The following is a 19,443-nucleotide window of genomic DNA, read 5'->3' on the forward strand; positions in this document are numbered from 1 at the left end:
TCACATGAGTGCTTACTCACAGATATATTTCTCCAGCTAGGGACAGAAGATAGAGGATAGAAGGAGAAGTCAGAGAGATTCAAAGTGAGAGGAGTCCCCTTTTTGCTGCTTTGAAGTGGGAGGTGCCAATGTGTTGAGGAATGTAGGAGACCTGAAGAAGATGAGCTTGGTTCCTAGCTGACAGCCAGAAAGAGTAAGGAAACAGGGACATCAGCCAAACAAACACACTGAAGTCTGACAACAGTTTGAATGCACTGATAAGCAGATTTAGCTCCAGAACCTCTAGAAAGGGATGCACTGCTGCCAATACCTTGATTTTGTCTTTCTGAGACTCTCAGCAGAGGACTCAAGTGGGTCACTCTGTAACAGACTTGTGCCCTACAGAACTGTGAGATGATAAAGGGATGTTCTTAAGCCACTCAGTTTGGGAGTAATTTGTTACAGTAGCAACAGAACATTAGCATACCTATCCTCCAGTATTCTTTCAGAAGTTTACTCTTCCTGGGACATCTGCATTTCAACTATTATTTTTATTCATGGATTTAAATATACTTCCCCAGCTATAAAAATTACAGGTACCAGTGAAATTGTTGTGGGTTGGTTTTTTGCTTGTTTATTTGGGGAGTGGAAATCAAAAGGGATCTTTATCAAAAATAGCATATCAGAAGGTGTAGAGTCTAATAATGAAGAGGACTCTGGGGCTCAGCACAGTGGCTCATGCCTGTAATCCTATCACTTTAGGAGGCCGAGGAGGTGGGCAGATTACCCGAGCTCAGGAGTTCGAGGCCAGCCTGGGCAACATAGTGAAACCCCATCTCTACTTAAAAAAAAAAAAAACACAGTAAGTTAGCTGGGTATGGTGGTGGGCGCCTGTGATCCCAACTACTTTGGAGGCCTAGACGGGAGAATTGCTCAAACCTGGGAGGCAGAGGTTGCAGTGAGCCAAGATTGTGCCACTGCACTCCAGCCTGGGCAACAGAACGAGATTCCATCTCAAAAAAAAAAAAAAGAAAAAAGAACACTGGAGACAGACTGAAAGGGTTTGCATCCTGAATGTATCATATATGATCTATTTAACCTCAGTCAAGTTTCATAAACTTTCTGTGCCTACTTTCTTTATTGGTAAAAGGAGAATATTAATAGTACCTATCTGTTATGAGGAGTAAATTCCTCAATACATGTAATGTCTGGCATATAGCAAACAGTTTATAAACATAAATTATTTTGCTGCTTATTATAGTTGTCCATCTTTATAGCTATAAAATGCACTTAGCTATTTCCATAAGAAGTCTATTTTAAAAGGGAATTGTCATGTTTTATTAATTTCGAGCATATTTAAAAATGAAATAGCAATTCTCACACTTAAAATTTTGAAACAGCTGCTATTTCTTTTAACATTGAAGCATGTTCTTAAGTGATGAGTCAACTTTTATGTGGCAATTGCTCCATATTATGGATGTTTTTAAATTATACATTCAGATTAATTTTAATTCCAGTGATGTAAGAGTTAACAGTTTTAATAAAAGTTCTTTTCTATTCAGAAATAATGATGTCAGGTTTCTCTCTTTGAACTTTGAAGACATGAACCCACTGTCCCCACCCAGCCCACGGCAGAAGAGACTAGACTCCTGTTTTCCACCTGTTCTATATTCTGAGACTTCAATCTAAGTGAGGTTGGCCTGTTATAGCTTGCGGCCCATACAGCTGCTAGCAAAGTGTATGTAAGTACACACTTCAAGTGTGCATATTTATGTCTCCCTTGAGCGTAGTGAGCCACAAGCTCTCCTCCATTCTGCCTCTGTTCTGCCCTGACCATGGCCTCGTTCTGGAGATTTACGGCCATGGCTATACAAAAGTCCCACGCCTGTTAGCACAGGAGTAGTTCTAGAAAACCAGCTCAGTGCAAGTGTACACCTTGTACCCCAGGATACACACACATATAAGACATTTGTTTTGTCTCTGGGTCACCTGCGCAGCAAAAAAAAAAATCAGCACAGGCGTTAATTAGGCCAGTGCTTCTCAAGCTCTCTGTGCATAGGAATCACTTGTGGGTTTGTTAAAATGCAGGTTCAGATTCAGGAAATCTGTGGTGGGGGCTGTGCTAAGACTTGACATTTCTAACAACCTCTTGGGTGATGCTACTGCCACAGCTCCTTGTACCACAATTTGCATAGCCAAAACCTAGAGCAGCATTTAAAAGCAAATATCTTCTTTTAAAGCAAGTTGGCCAGACATGGTGGCTCATGCCTCTAATTCCAGCACTTAGAACATGCAAAACAGGAGGATTACTTGAGCTCAGGAATTTGAGATGAGCCTGGGTAACAAAGTGAGACCTTGTCTCTACAAAAAAAATTAAAAATCAGCTTGCTGAGGTGATGCATGATTATAGTTCCAGTTACTTGGGATGCTGAGACGGGAGAATTTCTTGAGCCCAGGAGAGCTGAGACTTCCATGAGTCATAAGTGAGACTCTGTCTTAAAAAAATTAAAATTAAAATTAAGTAAATAAAATAGAGCAAGTCATTGTCATTATGAGTGACAATACATTTAACTTTGCTATAGGATTGTAGATCCAGTGTCTGACTTTTATGTAAGGGCAATTGTAATAAGATAAAGGCCTCTATGTTAATTTCCCATGAAATAAAGATATTAACCCTGCAGAGATTAGAGATTTGCACTTTGATATTAATACAATTCAGAAAAATCAACTAATAAAATGATTTCTAGTAATTCAGATTTTGTAAAAGAAAGAAATGTCTGTTTACCTGTGAACTACTTGTAGTACGCTGGGCCATCACACAGGTAGATGATCTTGAGCAGAACACCTCACTTCTTCGTATAATGGAGAACCAGATAGTGCCTGTGACTAAAATTTTTATGTAAGGATTAAATGAATTAACCATGGAGATAACTTTAAAAGAAAGCTTAGATTAAAAAGAATAAACTCTTTTTAAGAAAGTCAGCATGTGAAGTGTGAAGTGGCATATATTTGGCAGATCCTTTTTGAAGAACATCTTTGAGAAATTTTAGCTGTTACTGTTGAGTCACCAGTCTATGGGCATAGCTGAAATGTGAAAGGAACTATGTCTTGTTTGTGATTAAAAATCGACATCTAGTCCTTCCAGCATTACATATTGCTCAAATTCATAGAAGCCCATTAGTTTGGGCCTTAAAACAAGCCACATAGTAGAAAAGTGTCACCATGAAAACTATCTCTTTGAGAAAAGATTTCAGGTTCTTTCCTGCCTCCCAATTCTACCTTTCTCTTAGCTGAGGAAAATTGCTAGTCTCAGACTAGTTGAGGACAAAAAAGATAAGCTCCTTAGGACTTTTCAAGCATTAGCTGTTTCTTATCTCTTACCAAGTGAATTTTGGTTTTGCCATATAAAGAGCTTATTTTGAAACATCTGAAAATAATGTGCTACCATTGCATTATTTATTTAGTTGAATGGCAAGATATGTGTAATTACTCTGGATGTTTCAATTGAGGAAAACAGTGGTTAAGTTTTGGTTTGAGACACCTTATCTTTATCTTTCTCCCCAACTATAGTTGTACAGGGAAGGTGAAGGAGGAAGCTTATGTCAGTAGGTTGCTAAGCCTGAGGAACAGTAGATTTTTTAAGAGGTGTTGAGGGAGTCAGCTTCAAAGAGAATAAAAACTATGTGCCTAGATAAACCAAAACTGAATAAAGGGCATTTTTGATATGATAGTAGTGGTGAATAAAACCAAAGAAGTGAAGTAGAAGAAGCCACAGATTGCTATAATATTCTCTTTTTTAAAAAGTGCCTCCGAAGGGTGGATAGGGCTATTTTTTTCTGCTATTTTACTCAACCACAAATGCATGTTCAAAAAGGTTAAAATTAAAGGAAAAATGAATGCATGTATTTTGTCTGTCCCCTAATGTAAAATAAAGCAATTGCATACACATTACAAAAAAATATATAATCATGATATGGTGTATTTGCTTAGCAATGCTATTCTGAATGTTTTACTATACTGTAGAAATGCTATCTTTATAGTTTTCAACAAAATATTTGTGATGTAAAGAAGCACGTAAAAGTATGTCTTTGATAAAAGGGTGAATTACTAATGTAGATAGAATGCCAGAGGAATGTGGTTCTCTGTAAAATTTAGGTTAACCGTAAGGGGTGTAGAAAGAGCTGCTTTGGGTTCACAGTCCCTTCACAACACACATCCATATCTCTCACAGTAAATTGTGCTGAGAAGATAAAGGGCTCATCTACCATGGAGTATAATTTCTTAAAAATAGGTATTCTTCTATTTAAGAATACTGTTAATTAAGTTTATAAAATAAAGTAATACTTTTACTTTTTTGTTCTAATTACTACAGACAATGAAAATGAATACCTTCCTGGGTTTGTTTCAGCTCACCTGTGATCATAACAGCTACAACTGTGGCCACGCTGAGGGCTGAAGTTGTGCTTTCTCTCTTCTGGTCTAATATACTTTCAGACTATTGCATATGTAAAAAACTCATCTCCTGAAACTAAAAGATGTGCATGTTTTTGGTAAAGGTTTTCATTAATAATCTCAAATCATATGCTGCCAAGAATCTGCCACTGTTTCAAGTTATGGCTATTTGGAGTTCTTGTGTTTTTCTGCCAATGCGAAAATTGGTTTTGTGGGATTGTTTATTGCTACATCTTTACTTCTTTTTTTTTTTCCTTCTACCAAGAGAATACTTCATCTCTGCAGAAGCAATGGAAGCCTAAAAAGATAGAACGTTTTCATGTCAGAAAAATTAAAGTCATAAAGGAGACAGATTTCCAGAATTAAATTAGAATTGAACAAGTCAGTTATGTGTACATCCATCAGCCCAGTGGTCAGGATCTCATTTCCACGGAAACAAACTTAGCTAGAGGGCAGATAGAATTCCTCACACAGAACCACCTCCCATCCCTCTACACACACACTTTCACAATAAATTATGCTGAGAAGAGAAAGGGCTCATCTGCCATTGAGTGTAATATCTTAAAAACAGGTACTCTCCTATTTTAAAATACTGCTAATTAAGTTTATAAAATAATTTATAAAACCAAATATTTAAAAGCTTCAGAAAATATTTACTTTCAGACCCAGAATATAACTCTTATGCCATTCTATAATTCCTTGCCATCTTAAAATTTGTAAAGCATCTCATTTTATTAGTTATCAAAAATGTTAAATTAATACTGATTGGTGATACTAAGCTAACTCATATTTTGAACACTTCAGGTTTACGTTCCAGCACACATGATCCAGTAAGGATGGTTATGATATAGACATAAGAAAGACAGAAGTTAGGGAGACAGGACGGAAGGAGAAAGAAAGCATGGGACTGTTTAAATTGGACACCTACTATGCTCTGTGTACTATGCTACATGATTTCATTCATGTGTTTTAAGAAGCTTTGCAAAAATTTTAAGAGTTAGACATTATCATCCCAACATATGAATATGAAAACTGAGGTTTGGGCTGCCTAATTAACTTACCCAAAGTTAATTAGGCTCGCATGTAAAATATATAGTTATCTGGAGCCAAGTCATCTGATTTCCATGGAGAAGAGAAATTTGTTCCCTGATTATGGGCATTCCCTTTATCCACTCTCATTGTAGTGTATGTTAGTCAATAGTGGGGTCATATTCTTAGTGGTATTTTGAGTTTCCAAAATTAGGAACACAGATTTATCTTCCAAGATCAGGCTAAAAATTCATTTAATTAAAATTCTCATCACTTGAAACAAATGTTTCTTAAACAAACAGGAGATCTCATTGCCCTTTTATTTACTTTGTGCAGCTGCTATTACTATAACCTCAAAGTCTCCTAGTACAATTTAAAATATCTTTAGGGCTGGGCGCGGTGGCTCACGCCTGTAATCCCAGCACTTTGGGAGGCCGAGGCAGGTGGATCACGAGGTCAAGAGATCGAGACCATCCTGGTCAACACGGTGAAACCCCGTCTCTACTAAAAATACAAAAAATTGGCTGGGCATGGTGGCGCATGCCTGTAATTCCAGCTACTCAGGAGGCTCAGGCAGGAGAATTGCCTGAACCCAGGAGGCGGAGGTTGCGGTGAGCCGAGGTCGCGCCATTGCACTCCAGCCTGGGTAACAAGAGCAAAACTCTGTCTCAAAATAAATAAATAAATAAATAAAATAAAATATCTTTAAATTACTTGAGATGTCTTAGATTCAGACATAAAAGTTATTGTGAGACATTAACAGCCAAAGAGTCTGTATTTCTGTTTGTTTTAATGAATACCTCCAGATGAGTTTGTATCCCATGAAGACAGTTGGAAATACTGGAAATACTGAATGACAGGGTTGCAATTTGATAGCATTAGTCTTGGGATAAACCAGTTTTGAGCCAGGATGTGAACATTAAAAGCCAGACATTCTACTCTCACACCTCAATCACCAAGAGCCTTCCAGAATGCAGAACTCTGAGGTCTTTGGGGCAAATCAAATCACCTACCTAGTTTTTCAAAGAAGAGTTATCCCTCTTTTATGTGTTCACATTTATCTTCAAAGACCAAATCAAATATCAGGGAGTAATTTTCAAGGCAATCTTGTTGCTAAATGCATATAAATTGAATGGAAAGTTGTAAATATCATTGAGCCTAATTTTGACCTGGTGTCATTTTTAGTATTTTTAATAAAGTGTATTTATTATTGAGCCTAATTTTGACCTCATGTATTTTTATTATTTTTAATAAAGATTTAATATCAAAAATTTTTATATTTCATATTGGGAATATACCAAATATTGCTTTTACTGTTATTATATTTCTATAGTGATTTTATAGGCATAATCATCACAGCACCTACTTAGTATCTGATGTTTATTTATAGTCTTCAAGCTTTATTTTAGAGAAAGAAATTCTCCCTGAGGGAAACAAAAAAAAAATTATAAGGAGAAAATTGTCTAATTATTTAACAGTATCCTTTACAACTGCAGAAAAGAATTTTATTATTTTTAACTTCAGTTTTTTAAAGAAATTTCTAGGTAGTTTGCATATAATATATAAATGAATGCATTTAATCAAACTGCCTGCATTTAGTTGCTAAAAATAGAGTATTTGGAAATAGGAGGAAGATGCTTCTGGGCTGAGGTTGACAAAACAACCAAAAAATAGTATCTATGCTGACTCCTCGTTAGGATAAACAAAGAAAATGATGTTCAAGAGCCACAGATTACCAACATGCATCTTATTGTTCAAAACGTAGAAAACATGAATTATTAAATTTAACTTAAAAGTAATTACATCCAAATAACAGACTCATTTATTGTCCTTTTCATAATGTGATAAGAAAATTAAGCTATTTTTCTTTATTCAGGGTTCATCAAAGGTTATTTGGCATTTTTAAAAGCATCTATAGGCTATTTAATATTTTTCTTTGTAAATGTATAATAAATTTTTTATTCCAAAATCCCTATTAAAATAATTGAGATAGCTTTGTTATTTTTAGAGGGTTACATCATCTCTCAAATCCAGTTTGAATGGCTGTGAAGTACATTACATAGGCCACATCAGGTCTACATTGTGATTTTGCCTTTAGCACCAAATCTTACCCACTTCTGACCATCCAAACATGTATTATCAGTTAGTTAGTATAGTACTGTGGATTTTGTAAATTAAAAAAAAAAAAAAATCCTGCAAAGCCTTTAAGTGGGGTACTGAAATGTAGGACAAACTATTTCTTGTATATACTTTTTAAGTGACACTTAACATTGACAGCAGTCCTATCACTCCTGTGCATAGGGAATGGATTCCTATAAAGTCCTTAGATGGAGCCTTTCATATCACATTTATTTGGAAGGTTTCTCTTTCCGTTATGTACCGATTACCAAACATGACTGGTTATCTCTAGAAGGGCCACAATCCAGAGGATGTTGGGGAATGAAATTGGACAATCTATTCTCCAATGTGTGCTCTGCCAAAGGCCAGATTATTGCTAGACCCATCTGTGCAGCAAACCTTACTTGACATTGACAGTAGAGGCCTCCAGAATCCATGCTCTCAAACACAGTAGACACCCGTTGTATTTTATACCAATGTGTTACTGGCTTATGAAGAAAAGAGTCAAGTTCCTCTTATTTATTATACAAAATTGTAAAATAAAAACTGTCAAGAAGAAAAGATGTAGAGTCAAACCACATTTCACAGTAACAGAATATTTAATCCTGCCTACCACTGTGGCTATAAGTTTTGAAATCAGACATCTTGTGGTTTCAATCCTTTCGTGGCCACTTACCAGCTCAGCTCTTTTATATAAATTAATGTTTCTGATTGTCCATTTCTTCTTTGCCAAAATAAGAATAAAAAGGCCTACCTCTCAAGATTATTAGGAGTTAAATAAGATAATGTATATCTAATATTTGGCATGGTCCCTGGTGTATAAGTTCTCCAAATATGTTAGCATTTTTTGTTTGTTCATTTAATTTGTTTTATGTTGGTGCTGGTTGTTACTGTTGCTGTTATTATCTAAAGTAGCCAATAAGCTAGGAAATACCTCAATATTTTTAAGTATATAGAAGGTGTCAGAGCAAGCTCAATTTTAAGAAAAGATAAGTATGAGATGAGACAATTCCCAAATTAGAAAAAAAATATAAGATCTGGAAATTTTGTACCTCAACATAAGTGTGAGTGGATTTGCTCATTGGATAAGAATGCCTACCTAGTGCTTTCTTTTATATGTCCTGCTGCACTAACAAATTATAGCACCCCAAGACAAATAGTAAGGATTTCTATAGTGTGTGCTTTTGTCTTAGGCTAATGTGATGTGATGGAAAAACAAAGAGTTTGAAACTATTTAGACGAATTGCAGTCCTAAATATGCCACACATTGTTTCATGAAGCTTTGGGCAAGATGCGTATCTTCTTTCATCATCTATTAGATAAACAGGTGTAGAAATGCCTATTTTGGGGAAGTAAAACTAAATAATATAAAATTAATGAATATAAAAATGCTGTAAAATATTATATTGTTATATAAGGTAGCTTGCACTATACAGTTACAGGTTCAAATATAAAAGTCCATGCCTTTATCTGATATTTATAAAATATGAATCAAAAGAAAAATTTTTGTTGTGAAGCTAACAGGATTTTGTGCCCTGAGTCACAAATATTCCACCAAGTAAGCATAAAAAGTAAGTTATAAGGAAAAATTAGTTGTGTGGTATGATCTGACAAGGAACCTTTTTGAAATAGTAAAGGCATAATTATTGTAAGAGTTAATAGTAAGATTTTTCAAAGAAACAGAAAAAGAGAAATTTAAAAATTTGCCTCACATGATTATGGAGGCTGGCTAATCCAAACTTTGTATGTTAGGAAGGCAGGCGGGAGAGAAAAGTTAATGTTATATTCTGGAGGCAAAATATTCCTTTTCTGTTGGGGACCTCCATCATTTATTCTTCTAAAGTCTTCAACCTGATGGCATGAGGCCCACCACCCACATTATGGAGGTGATTTTCTTTACTTAAAAGCCTGCTGATTTATCAGCCATAAAAAAGAATGAAATCCTGTCATTTGCAGCAACATAAATGTGCCCTTATTTTAAGTGAAATGAGCCAGACACAGAAAGCCAAACATCCTATGTTCTCACTCATGTGGGTGATTAAAAAGTTGGTATCATAAATACAGAGTACAGAATGGTGGTTACCAGAGGCTGGGAAGGGAAGTGGGTTATGGGGATGAAGAGATGTTGGTTAATGGGTTAAAGAAATACAGTTTGACAGAAGAAATAAGGACTATAGTGTTTGATAGCACAGCAGAGTGACTGTACTTAACAACAAAATATATTTCAAAATAGCTAGAAGAGAATATTTGAAATGTTCTCAACACAAAAAAATGATAACTGTTCAAGTGATAGATATCTTAATTACCCAGATTTGATCATTACACATGTTATGCATGTATCAAAATATCACATGTATAATTATTAAGTATCAGTAAGAGTGTACTGATTTAAATGTTAATTTCATCTGAAAAATACCTTCACAGGGACCTTTATGTTGATGACTGACCAAATATCTGGATTCCGTGCTTAAATCATTCTGTTAGTAACATATACTTTAAGCATCAAGGCCAACAGGCTTAAACAAATGTTTTCTTGATGCTTATTCTAGTCCACAAAAACAAGTCTTCAAAATCTTTTTCTGAAAGAAGTCTAAGTTTTCTTGTTTCCATTTTAAACCTGTAATTTTCATACAAAAGAAAAAGATAAACAAAATGAAAACTAAACATCTTTGTTCTTACATCATTCTATTTTCCAATTTCTATCTAAAGTAATTTGTCTTTTTCACAAAGGTAGCTGGTCCTTGGGGGCCCCACTGTTTACTACAAAACAGAGGAGAAAGCACTTTGCCAAGGGACAGAGGCTTGAGGCTGTATTGTGCGGAACATGGCACCCCTGCTGTTCTGGCCTTCATAGAGGGCGCCTAGTCCGTCATTTCTACCTCAGTGCTATACTGGCGTAGCAAAGGGAATTTCAGATTACTGATGTCTCATGCAGTTAATGTCTGGCAGCAGGTTAAAAATAAAATCTCCATCATATCCTTTGACAACTATTCTGAGACTACTACATTATTCTTGTTCCTGCAAATCTACACATACTACCTGCTTATTTCTCTTGCCTAAGATAAAAGTTCCTTATTCTTGTCTTTTTACATTTTACCCTGCATTTGACATGTGCTAGTAAGAAAGTCTTCCTTGCAATGGGAATTCTGTATGTTTTCAGTTCTATCATAATTAAGTCTTTGCGGTTGTAAATGCCACCTTTAGGTTAAATATAAACCAAGCATCTGTCAGCATCAATGTAAGAGAGCAAATAATGCGTTAAATGCTAAGAGAGTAAAACTTGAACTGCATTGAAATGAGCTTGTCATCTCAATGAACACTCATAAACACATCCCTCTTTAGTTCTGTGAAAAAGTAGAATTAATAAGTACATGTATTTTCACATAGTGATATATATATATACACAACATTATATACATATATATAGTACATATATATACTATCACTTGTGAAAATATATGTACTTATTAATTCTACTCTATATATACCTCTCTTTAGAGTTTTGCTGAACAACGTGATTTTTCTAATGCACATTGCTCTGTCCCCTTCTCCTCTGGTTCCTTTTGCCCAAAATGTCCTTCCTATGGAAAGATCCCAGGAGCCTGGGAAGATCTCTCCTAGGAAGCTTTCTCTGACCACCCCTCCTCTGAGAGGCTAGACCTCAGTGCATTTATAGCGCATGAGTATCTCCCTTTCACAGCATTTCCACCTTTCCTGTTGACTTGTGTGCCTTGTCCATAAGAGTTAAGTGTTCCTTAAAGGTCTTTGTTTCCCTCGAGACCAGCATTGGAGTCTGTAGAATCAGCATTTATTTTTTGAGCAAGTGAACCAACAAAAAGTAATAAATCAGTGAACAACTGGTGAGCTCCATTGATTCAAGAGTCAGAACTGTGTAGATTGTATGAATTAAAGGGCTGGAGAACATTCTCCTTCCACAAAATGAAGATTATCACGAACAACAGTGGCTTGTTCATAGCTGATTGAAGGCCTCATTCTAACATGGTGTGTGCTCTCTGTCATACACCTTACGTCCTGTTTCTGGTTTTCTCCATCTCCTTTGAATGGGCACAGCAGCATCGCTTCATAGTGGAAAGCTAGTTAGTACTTGTAAATGCCTCAGAAGTTTGGAAGGAAATTCTTTCCTAGGTGAGCCAAGGAGTGTGGAGAGCCTTTGAATCCTCTTTTTAGTGGGACCACTGAGAGCAACCTTCTCTGTTTTTTAGCAAACACCTGCCGGCAACCTTGAGTCTCTGTCATCTCCCTGACTGCACACTCTTCCTTTGCTTTATAACATTTATCACAATCTGCAATTACTTTAAGTTAGCACCTGGTTATTTCTATGCAGGACTACCAAGGAGGCACTATACAGAATCCTCCTTTCTTTACCCCCTCTCCATTTTCATTTAATCGTTCTGTAGCCTATCTCCTAAATAAACATAGAAGTTAAATAAATACATTGTGCTGTACCTAATGTCTCATAGCTTTCTTGCCAAGAAATTTGTTGTTCCTAAGTTCCCAGACAGAGCAAGCCTGAATGGTTTACTCATTCACTGTCACTAAACTGTAACCCTCACGGAGATATTCTGTCTTGTTCTTAGTTGTATTCCCTATACCTAGCAGAGTAACCGAACCAACCAGAGGATCAGTAAAGATATGCAGAAAAATAAGCCTTCCACTAATTCATTTGGGTTGATCACCAGTTTCAATAAATTTTCTTATTAAGTCATAAAATATTTTAGGCCATTTAATACTATTTAAAAATTTTATTTTATCAAATCATCAGAGAATTTTGGGTTACTTATATGATAGTTCCTTAATGCACATAGATATGTCCAATGAGAAATTCCAGCAAGTGTTAATCCAAATAAAAAGATGTTTGTAATCATTTACTTCTCCTCTGGCGCTCATGAAGTTTAGGGCCAGAGGTCTCGCATAATAATATTTCAATACGTGTTGGCCAACCTTCATCGCTTTCATTGATGGATTTGCCAAGGCTGGATTTTTCCTAGTGACAATGCGACATGATTGTAATTTGAAAAGTCTCACCAGTGGTGTGCAAATTATGGAGTCTTGTTTGTCTTACATTTTTATGCAATATAAATTCTTGTTTTAAATAACTGAATATGTTCCAGGATATGCAACACACTTAGATGTACACACACATGAACACATGCACATACACACAGACACACAAACTTTCTCTTCACCGCACAGTTTAAAAATGTGTCCGTGATTTTCTGAGACTGATTGATTCCATTGACTCCTAATCAGGATCCTTCCAACTATAATTTTCTCTTAAAATGGAGAAGTAAATTTGTGAGATATTATCTCAGACAAAAATGAAATATCTCACAACACACATTTATTCTCAACAAATTTCATAGCCTGTCAGATGTGAGCCTAATTTTTTCCAAATAATATCCTGTTTGCTTAAAATATAGTAGCCAGTTCAGGAACGATCTTGTGCTAAGGCTGGATGTGATGAATAGAGGCCATTTGTCCTTGAACACATAGCATACAGCAGGCATTTGTTTTATGCAGAATTGTAGGATTATGGGCAGGGTTTCTTTTTTCTCTCAAGTAAAGAAAAATAAGGCTTGAAAGCCTGTAAGATCTATATTTTAACTCTACCAGAAAAATTTAAAGAATTTTTTTCTGAAAGTTATTTTGTCCTTGACCTTTTCTTTTAAGGCTGAGCTTTCCCGCCCCTCCACAAAATTACATTTTCCTCCTTTTACCTTAGCAGAGGGTAGGGTGGAAAACAAACCCAGCACTGGCAACAAATCTGTCTGGTGGGCTACAGTTAAAGCACAGTAGGTGCTGGCAGAAAGGATGAGAGTCTGAAACATGGTAAATATGCAGCATGGGCAAGTGCCTATGGTGGGTGCTGCATTTTGCCACAGGGCATGCTGAGGTAGACACTTGTATAGACAACTGCTTCTAAATATGTCACCATCAGCAGGAAACAAGATCTCCCCACTTCTACTTTCAATTCTGAGAAAGGGACCCTATGAGCAATTACTTGGTGAATTAGCAAGCATCCTGAATAAGCAGCCAGTGCCAAGCTAGTGGACCAGAGGATTTTAAAGAGCAAAGAAAAACAGGAAGAGACTGTCAAAATAAGTACTGAACAGACTTCTATATGATTCATGCCATGTGTAAGTGGTGTGTACGGGAATGAAGTGATGGAGTGCAAGTTTATCAGCCGGTCTTGCTATTGAGCACTTACAAAGTGTTTCTAATCCTCTAATTGGGTTAAATTCATTTAATTAGCACTGAAAAGATGCAGTTAAGTGCTTAATACAACGTTTATATTCAGAACAGCTACCAGATGTTTTTTATTGTAGCTATTGCAAAGTTATGCATTTTTTTTCTAGAAATGCAGTACTTTCTTATAATAAGAAAGACCTCTTTTGCTTCAGTAGATTTTGGCTAAGCTAGAAAAGAAAATTCATGTAGATAGTGCTATCTGTATCATTTTAGAAAGGCCTATGTGTATTGCTTCCATTCAGCCTACCTGTGTACAATTACACCTACACACAAATTTCACAACACACACATGCAGACACACAGTCACACACTACTCTATTAAGAGCTGAGAAACAGTAAGGCTGTCTTTGGTTGACAAGGGTTTAAAAGTGATCCCTGGACATTTTATTAAAAGCCTATTTCATGTATTAGCCACAGGGAAAGATGTGAGAGAGCATAATGAATCATATTGTTCTTCATCAACTGGGGACATTCTCTTCATAGTGCTATACTCTCTCAAGGAAAAAGGAACTTGGAAAATACTCAGCATAGATTCCTTAGGGTAACAGAGCTGGGAAATGGGGAGGGAAGGTAAGGGGAGGTGAGATAATTAGTTGAAATTATATACTGGAATTGAATCTGCACCATCAATGACTGAGCAGCTCCCAGAATCAGTTAATGCTAACTTTTAAAAACATTTATTTTCAGACTGTTTAATCCTCTAGTTTTCCTACAACTCAGTAAAAGTCAGAATAATTGTCAAGCATTCAGTTTCTGCCAATCACACAGTCACAAGGCAACTATGGCTGAGGGCTTTGACTCAAAGTTATAGTTATAAAAGCACTGAAATTACAGTTTAGTCTGTAGCAAAACCTATCTTGGTTAAATGATATATGCTGTATGATGTGACTTACTATTTTCTGTCTTCTTCTATTACAACTTTACAAATTCCTATAGTTAACATAAAGCAAAAATACAGCATTTTTTTAAAGTGGAAATAATTTTTAACTTATTTTCTTGAAAATAAGGAAAGAAAAGGTAACTGGAACACTTTTAGAAAATGACATCTTTGAACAGATAACTGAAAACTGACCAATTAAAATATTAACTCATCTTTTATGATTCAGGGACAAAAACAAGGTTTAAGAATTCCTTCTTAAGGTAAAATCCACTTTAAAAAAAATGAATGTTCCACTTATAAGGCCAGTCTCCAAGAAAATATGCTTTGATATTTCTTTGAAGCTCAATTCAATATCTTTGTCTAAGGGAAAAAAATCACTTCTTGACTGGAGAAATCATATTGAAACACTAAAGTGCTTACTCGTGCTGCTGCTGTCAGTCACACATGTCACACTTGGTGACTGTCCTCAATCCAGGCAGAAACCCATTCTCAGTTAACATGGATCAACTGGAATGAATATAAACCACTCGACTGCCCTTAAGACATATGGATGTCAACTCTCACACAGGTTGCCTGAGTGCTCAGTAGAAATGAGGCAATCTGGGAAGGTTCTGCTACACAAGAAGGCTAGATCATAATACCATCTTGTAAATTTCGTTTTTTACATAAGAATAAAATAAAGGAAAAATAATATACTAATACCCCACCTTAACTTAACTATGGTATCATTTTCAGTAAATGATAATATCATACCTCTAAGGTACTCCTTACTTTCATCTTTTTCTTCTGGTGCTGTCAAAGTACTCCTGAGTTTAAATGACATGAGCCTATTGAATCAGAGCTGAGCCAGTATGATTTGTGTCTGAAAAATATTCCTAGTTTTATTTCTATAATTAAAAAAAGAACAAAAGTAATAAATGATAATTTGGTAAAGCATTTTGTTTAATGCTTCAAGATTATTTTGAAGGAGTAAAATGTTTCTGGCCTTGATGAGAGTAAATCTATGAAGATTAAAAACTGACTGATGAATTTTATGCAACAACTAATTATAGATTACCCTACATCCATTTTGGATACTTAATGGGATCGTTGAAAGGTTGGTGATATTTTATTTATGTTTTCAACATTGATCTTTAATAAGTAACTAACGGCTTATTAATTAGATGTCAGATGATACCAAATCTGTCCCAACAATTGCAGAGAAATATAGTTTTAGAGAGATTAAAGACAGGCAGGAATAAACAAAATAAGATCATTCTAGGTTTCACAGCTGGGGAAATGGAGTATAAGAATTGGGATGTATTGGCTATACATCCATCATTTTACTTTATAATGATTACATACAATTTCACCTAGTACACTTATCCACTTGATGTTTGATGCCTCATGATGCATCAGGTATTATACTTCATAATTATATAGATATAGAATTTAAAGTAGAGAGAAAACAGATAAGACCTCCAACATCCACTCCCATAATAGCACAGGTATTTGAATTTTGGTGCTCAAAACTGAGTCTAGAGTTCTAGTCCACACTCACTGCCTCTCATGAGGATATGTTTTACATACTTACATATTTCGGATTTTCGTTACTCCCAGGTTGATATTTTAAAAAGACTGATTAATATGGTACACGTAGGAAAAAGGGAAGGACATGGTTCCAAACAAAATAATTTCTTTTGCTTCTCAAAGTTCTGCACCGGGTGGTCTCCTACTCTCCTATTGATGGTGGTGAGATCCTCAAACCAAAGTAAATAAAAGCACATTCTGAGAGAGTAGTAGATTTTTACTCTTCTTTCCACCAAACATGGAACTAGATACTGTGGCTTTATGTACAGCATGGGGGATTTAGGTTAGCCAAAGCACCAAAAGCATCCCTGATATCAAAACTTTAGCATGTGTTGACCTGGCGGTAGAGTTACTGTGGTTTTTCCTTAGCATCCAGAGCAAACTAAGGCACATTACATTCTTAGTAATGTGACTCGGTGTATTTACTTCAGAGTTTGATAAGGCTGTTTCTAAGGTTTTGTATACAAAAGCATAATTTAATCTTTGGAAACATAATTGTATTAAGAAAGACAATTTGGATTGCCTGGGAGAGAAAACAAAATTCAGAAAAAAAAAAAAAAACAACTCATCACGGAGCCCAGCTTATAAGTATTGTGCTTGTCTGAGTGATAAGCAGCAGATCTGAAACTAAGCCATTGTGCTTAAATTGGGTGGGAAGAGGAGGCATTTTGTTTTATATTTTTAATAGTCTTTAAAAATTAAATTCATATGTTTATTTTTAGTATAAAGTTTAAAAACTGGATAAAATTTCAAGATGACTTTGGTCTTTTTTCACTTATTCACTGACAGGAATATAATTATCATGAATTAAAAGGCATTGGCTGAGTGCAGTGGCTCAGACCTGTAATTCCAGCACTTTGGGAGACAGAGGTGGACGGATCACAAGGTCAAGAGATCAATACCATCCTGGCCAAAATGGTGAAACCCCCGTCTTTACTAAAAATATAAAAATTAGCTGGGCATGGTGGCACGCACCATTAGTCCCAGCTACTTGGGAGGCTGAGGCAGGAGAGTTACTTGAACCAAGGTGGGCCAGGGTAGGTGGGGTGGTTTGCAGTGAGTAGAGATCACAGAGTGAGACTCCTTCTCAAAAAAAAAAAAAAAGAAATAAGAAAGAAAATATATTACACAGCTAGGAGCAGTGGCTCACGGCAGTAATCCCAACATTTTGGGAGGCTGAAGCAGGTAGATCATGAGGTCAGGAGTTCGAGAGACCAGCCTGGCCAACATGGTGAAACCCCGTCTATACTAAAAATACAAAAATTAGCTGCACATCGTGGTGCACGCCCGTAGTCCCAGGTAGTCGGGAGGCTGAGACAGGAGAATCGCTTGAACCTGGGACAGGGAGGTTGCAGTGAGACATTGCACTCCAGCCTGAGTGACAGAGTGAGACTCCATTTCACAAAAAAATGAAAAAAAACCACATTACACATCTATGAAATTGCTCTGGTGTCAATGTGTATTTTAAAACACAATGTAGAACACATGACTCAATCTCAAAATATTTATAATGGGGAAACATGAAATACTGGGGCAGTGCAGTCAAAAGAACACTGCTGGGGTTACATATATGTAAATGAGAAAGGATTGATAATCAAGTTTTATCCACCAGTGTCCTGGTTTCAACCATATAAAGATGTAATCTAGATGGTACAGGAGGAAAATAATTTTGTTGTCCTTGTATTTAGAGCAGACTACTAAAAATGTGAGAAGCCAGAGGCTGGTAAAAACAAGGCAGTTAGAGTTTTCTGGATATGAAGCAACCGGAAACTGGACAGAGTTGTGATAGAGTGATGAGAGGAATAATGTACCTGAGACATATTACAAGGAAAAAATAAACCATACTTCCTGTCAGTTTCCTGAGTAGGAAGTGGGAATGATCTGCCAATTTTGCTTCATTACAATTGTAATGAACCTCTGCTTCAAAGCTATTTAATTCTAATTCAGTCAAACTCCATAGACATGAGATCACATAGTTAGATCTAATTTGGTGAATATTTTTCTGAGTATCATTTGAAAGTACTTGTATTCACTAATAGTAACCAGAAACCTTAGCTTTAACAATTGTGAATAAAATAAGAGTGACCTCCTTTTGATGTATTCTTGGATTAAATATATGTACCAGGAACAGCAACCCTATAGAAAGTATGCATGATATGTAAACGCAAGTGTAATGATCAGTCTTAAGTAGCATTAGTCTAAATTCTGAAATGAGGTACAGGAACGCATTCTTTATTTCTCTAAAGCCTGGCTTACTTGGTAAAATAAAATCAGAAATTTAACCTTGTCAGCTCTAATTGTGGAATAGGCTGACATAGTTTAACTCTACGCAAATGTTATCTCTGTTTTTAAAATTATTTTGGCTTCTGGAAATGTTTTTTTCCCATCTCATAGGCTAAAGAAAACTCATCGTAAGTCCCAGAGACATCATGAGTGCCTTTTAACCTTAACTCATGAAACTGGGAAGCAATCTGTTACAGACCTGAAGACCAGCACTTATCCTTCTTATCTTAATAGAATAGCTTTCTGAATAACTATTCTCCCTCAGCAAAGACCAAACATCCATCTGGAATGAAGCAACCCGAATATGTTTCATATAAAACTGAAAGTAGCTATGGAATGCATTATAAAAATACACATCAAGTTTGTATTACAGAGACCCCACCTATTTTGTTGCCCAGAATTTGAGCAGTGTAACAGGTTTCTGGTTAAAAATGTTGTTACTACCTTATTACTACAATAAATGATATTCTTATGAGTTATAATGGGTACAATATTTGTAACTTAGTCAAATTTTAGACAGAAAAATTTTAGGTATAGGTAACTAGATACTGACATCTGGTTTCCCACCACTGAAGTGAGAGATGACAGATGCCCTAAGTTTGCATATGTTTTTGAGTTTATAATTTTAGCTTGAGTAAAACTTTAAGGTTCTGATGACCAACATGTAAATATTGGTGACAGAAACCTATAGTGGTAAAAGTTAGTGAATTATACTAATCTACATGTTCTGAATATTTCCAGATTATAGATGATACCTCTCTGTGTTTATAAAACTAATTGCTCTGCTTGCTTAGGAAATTTAACTTTCTGTTACACTTCGCCTTGCAATTAGCTTTTCTGTGCCACTCTTACCCTGCCTATTC

The 19,443-nt window shown here is 35.9% G+C and overlaps 1 protein-coding gene across 7 annotated transcripts in view; it reads left to right on the top strand.

Moving 5' to 3' along the window:
• The window catches only part of PCDH9 (protocadherin 9), a 929,699-nt gene that overhangs the window by 888,369 nt on the left and 21,887 nt on the right, over positions 1 to 19,443 (top strand). The gene's annotated exons all lie outside the window — the stretch shown is intronic.

Source organism: Callithrix jacchus, chromosome 1, assembly GCF_049354715.1.
Source record: "Callithrix jacchus isolate 240 chromosome 1, calJac240_pri, whole genome shotgun sequence".
NCBI lineage: Eukaryota > Metazoa > Chordata > Mammalia > Primates > Cebidae > Callithrix > Callithrix jacchus.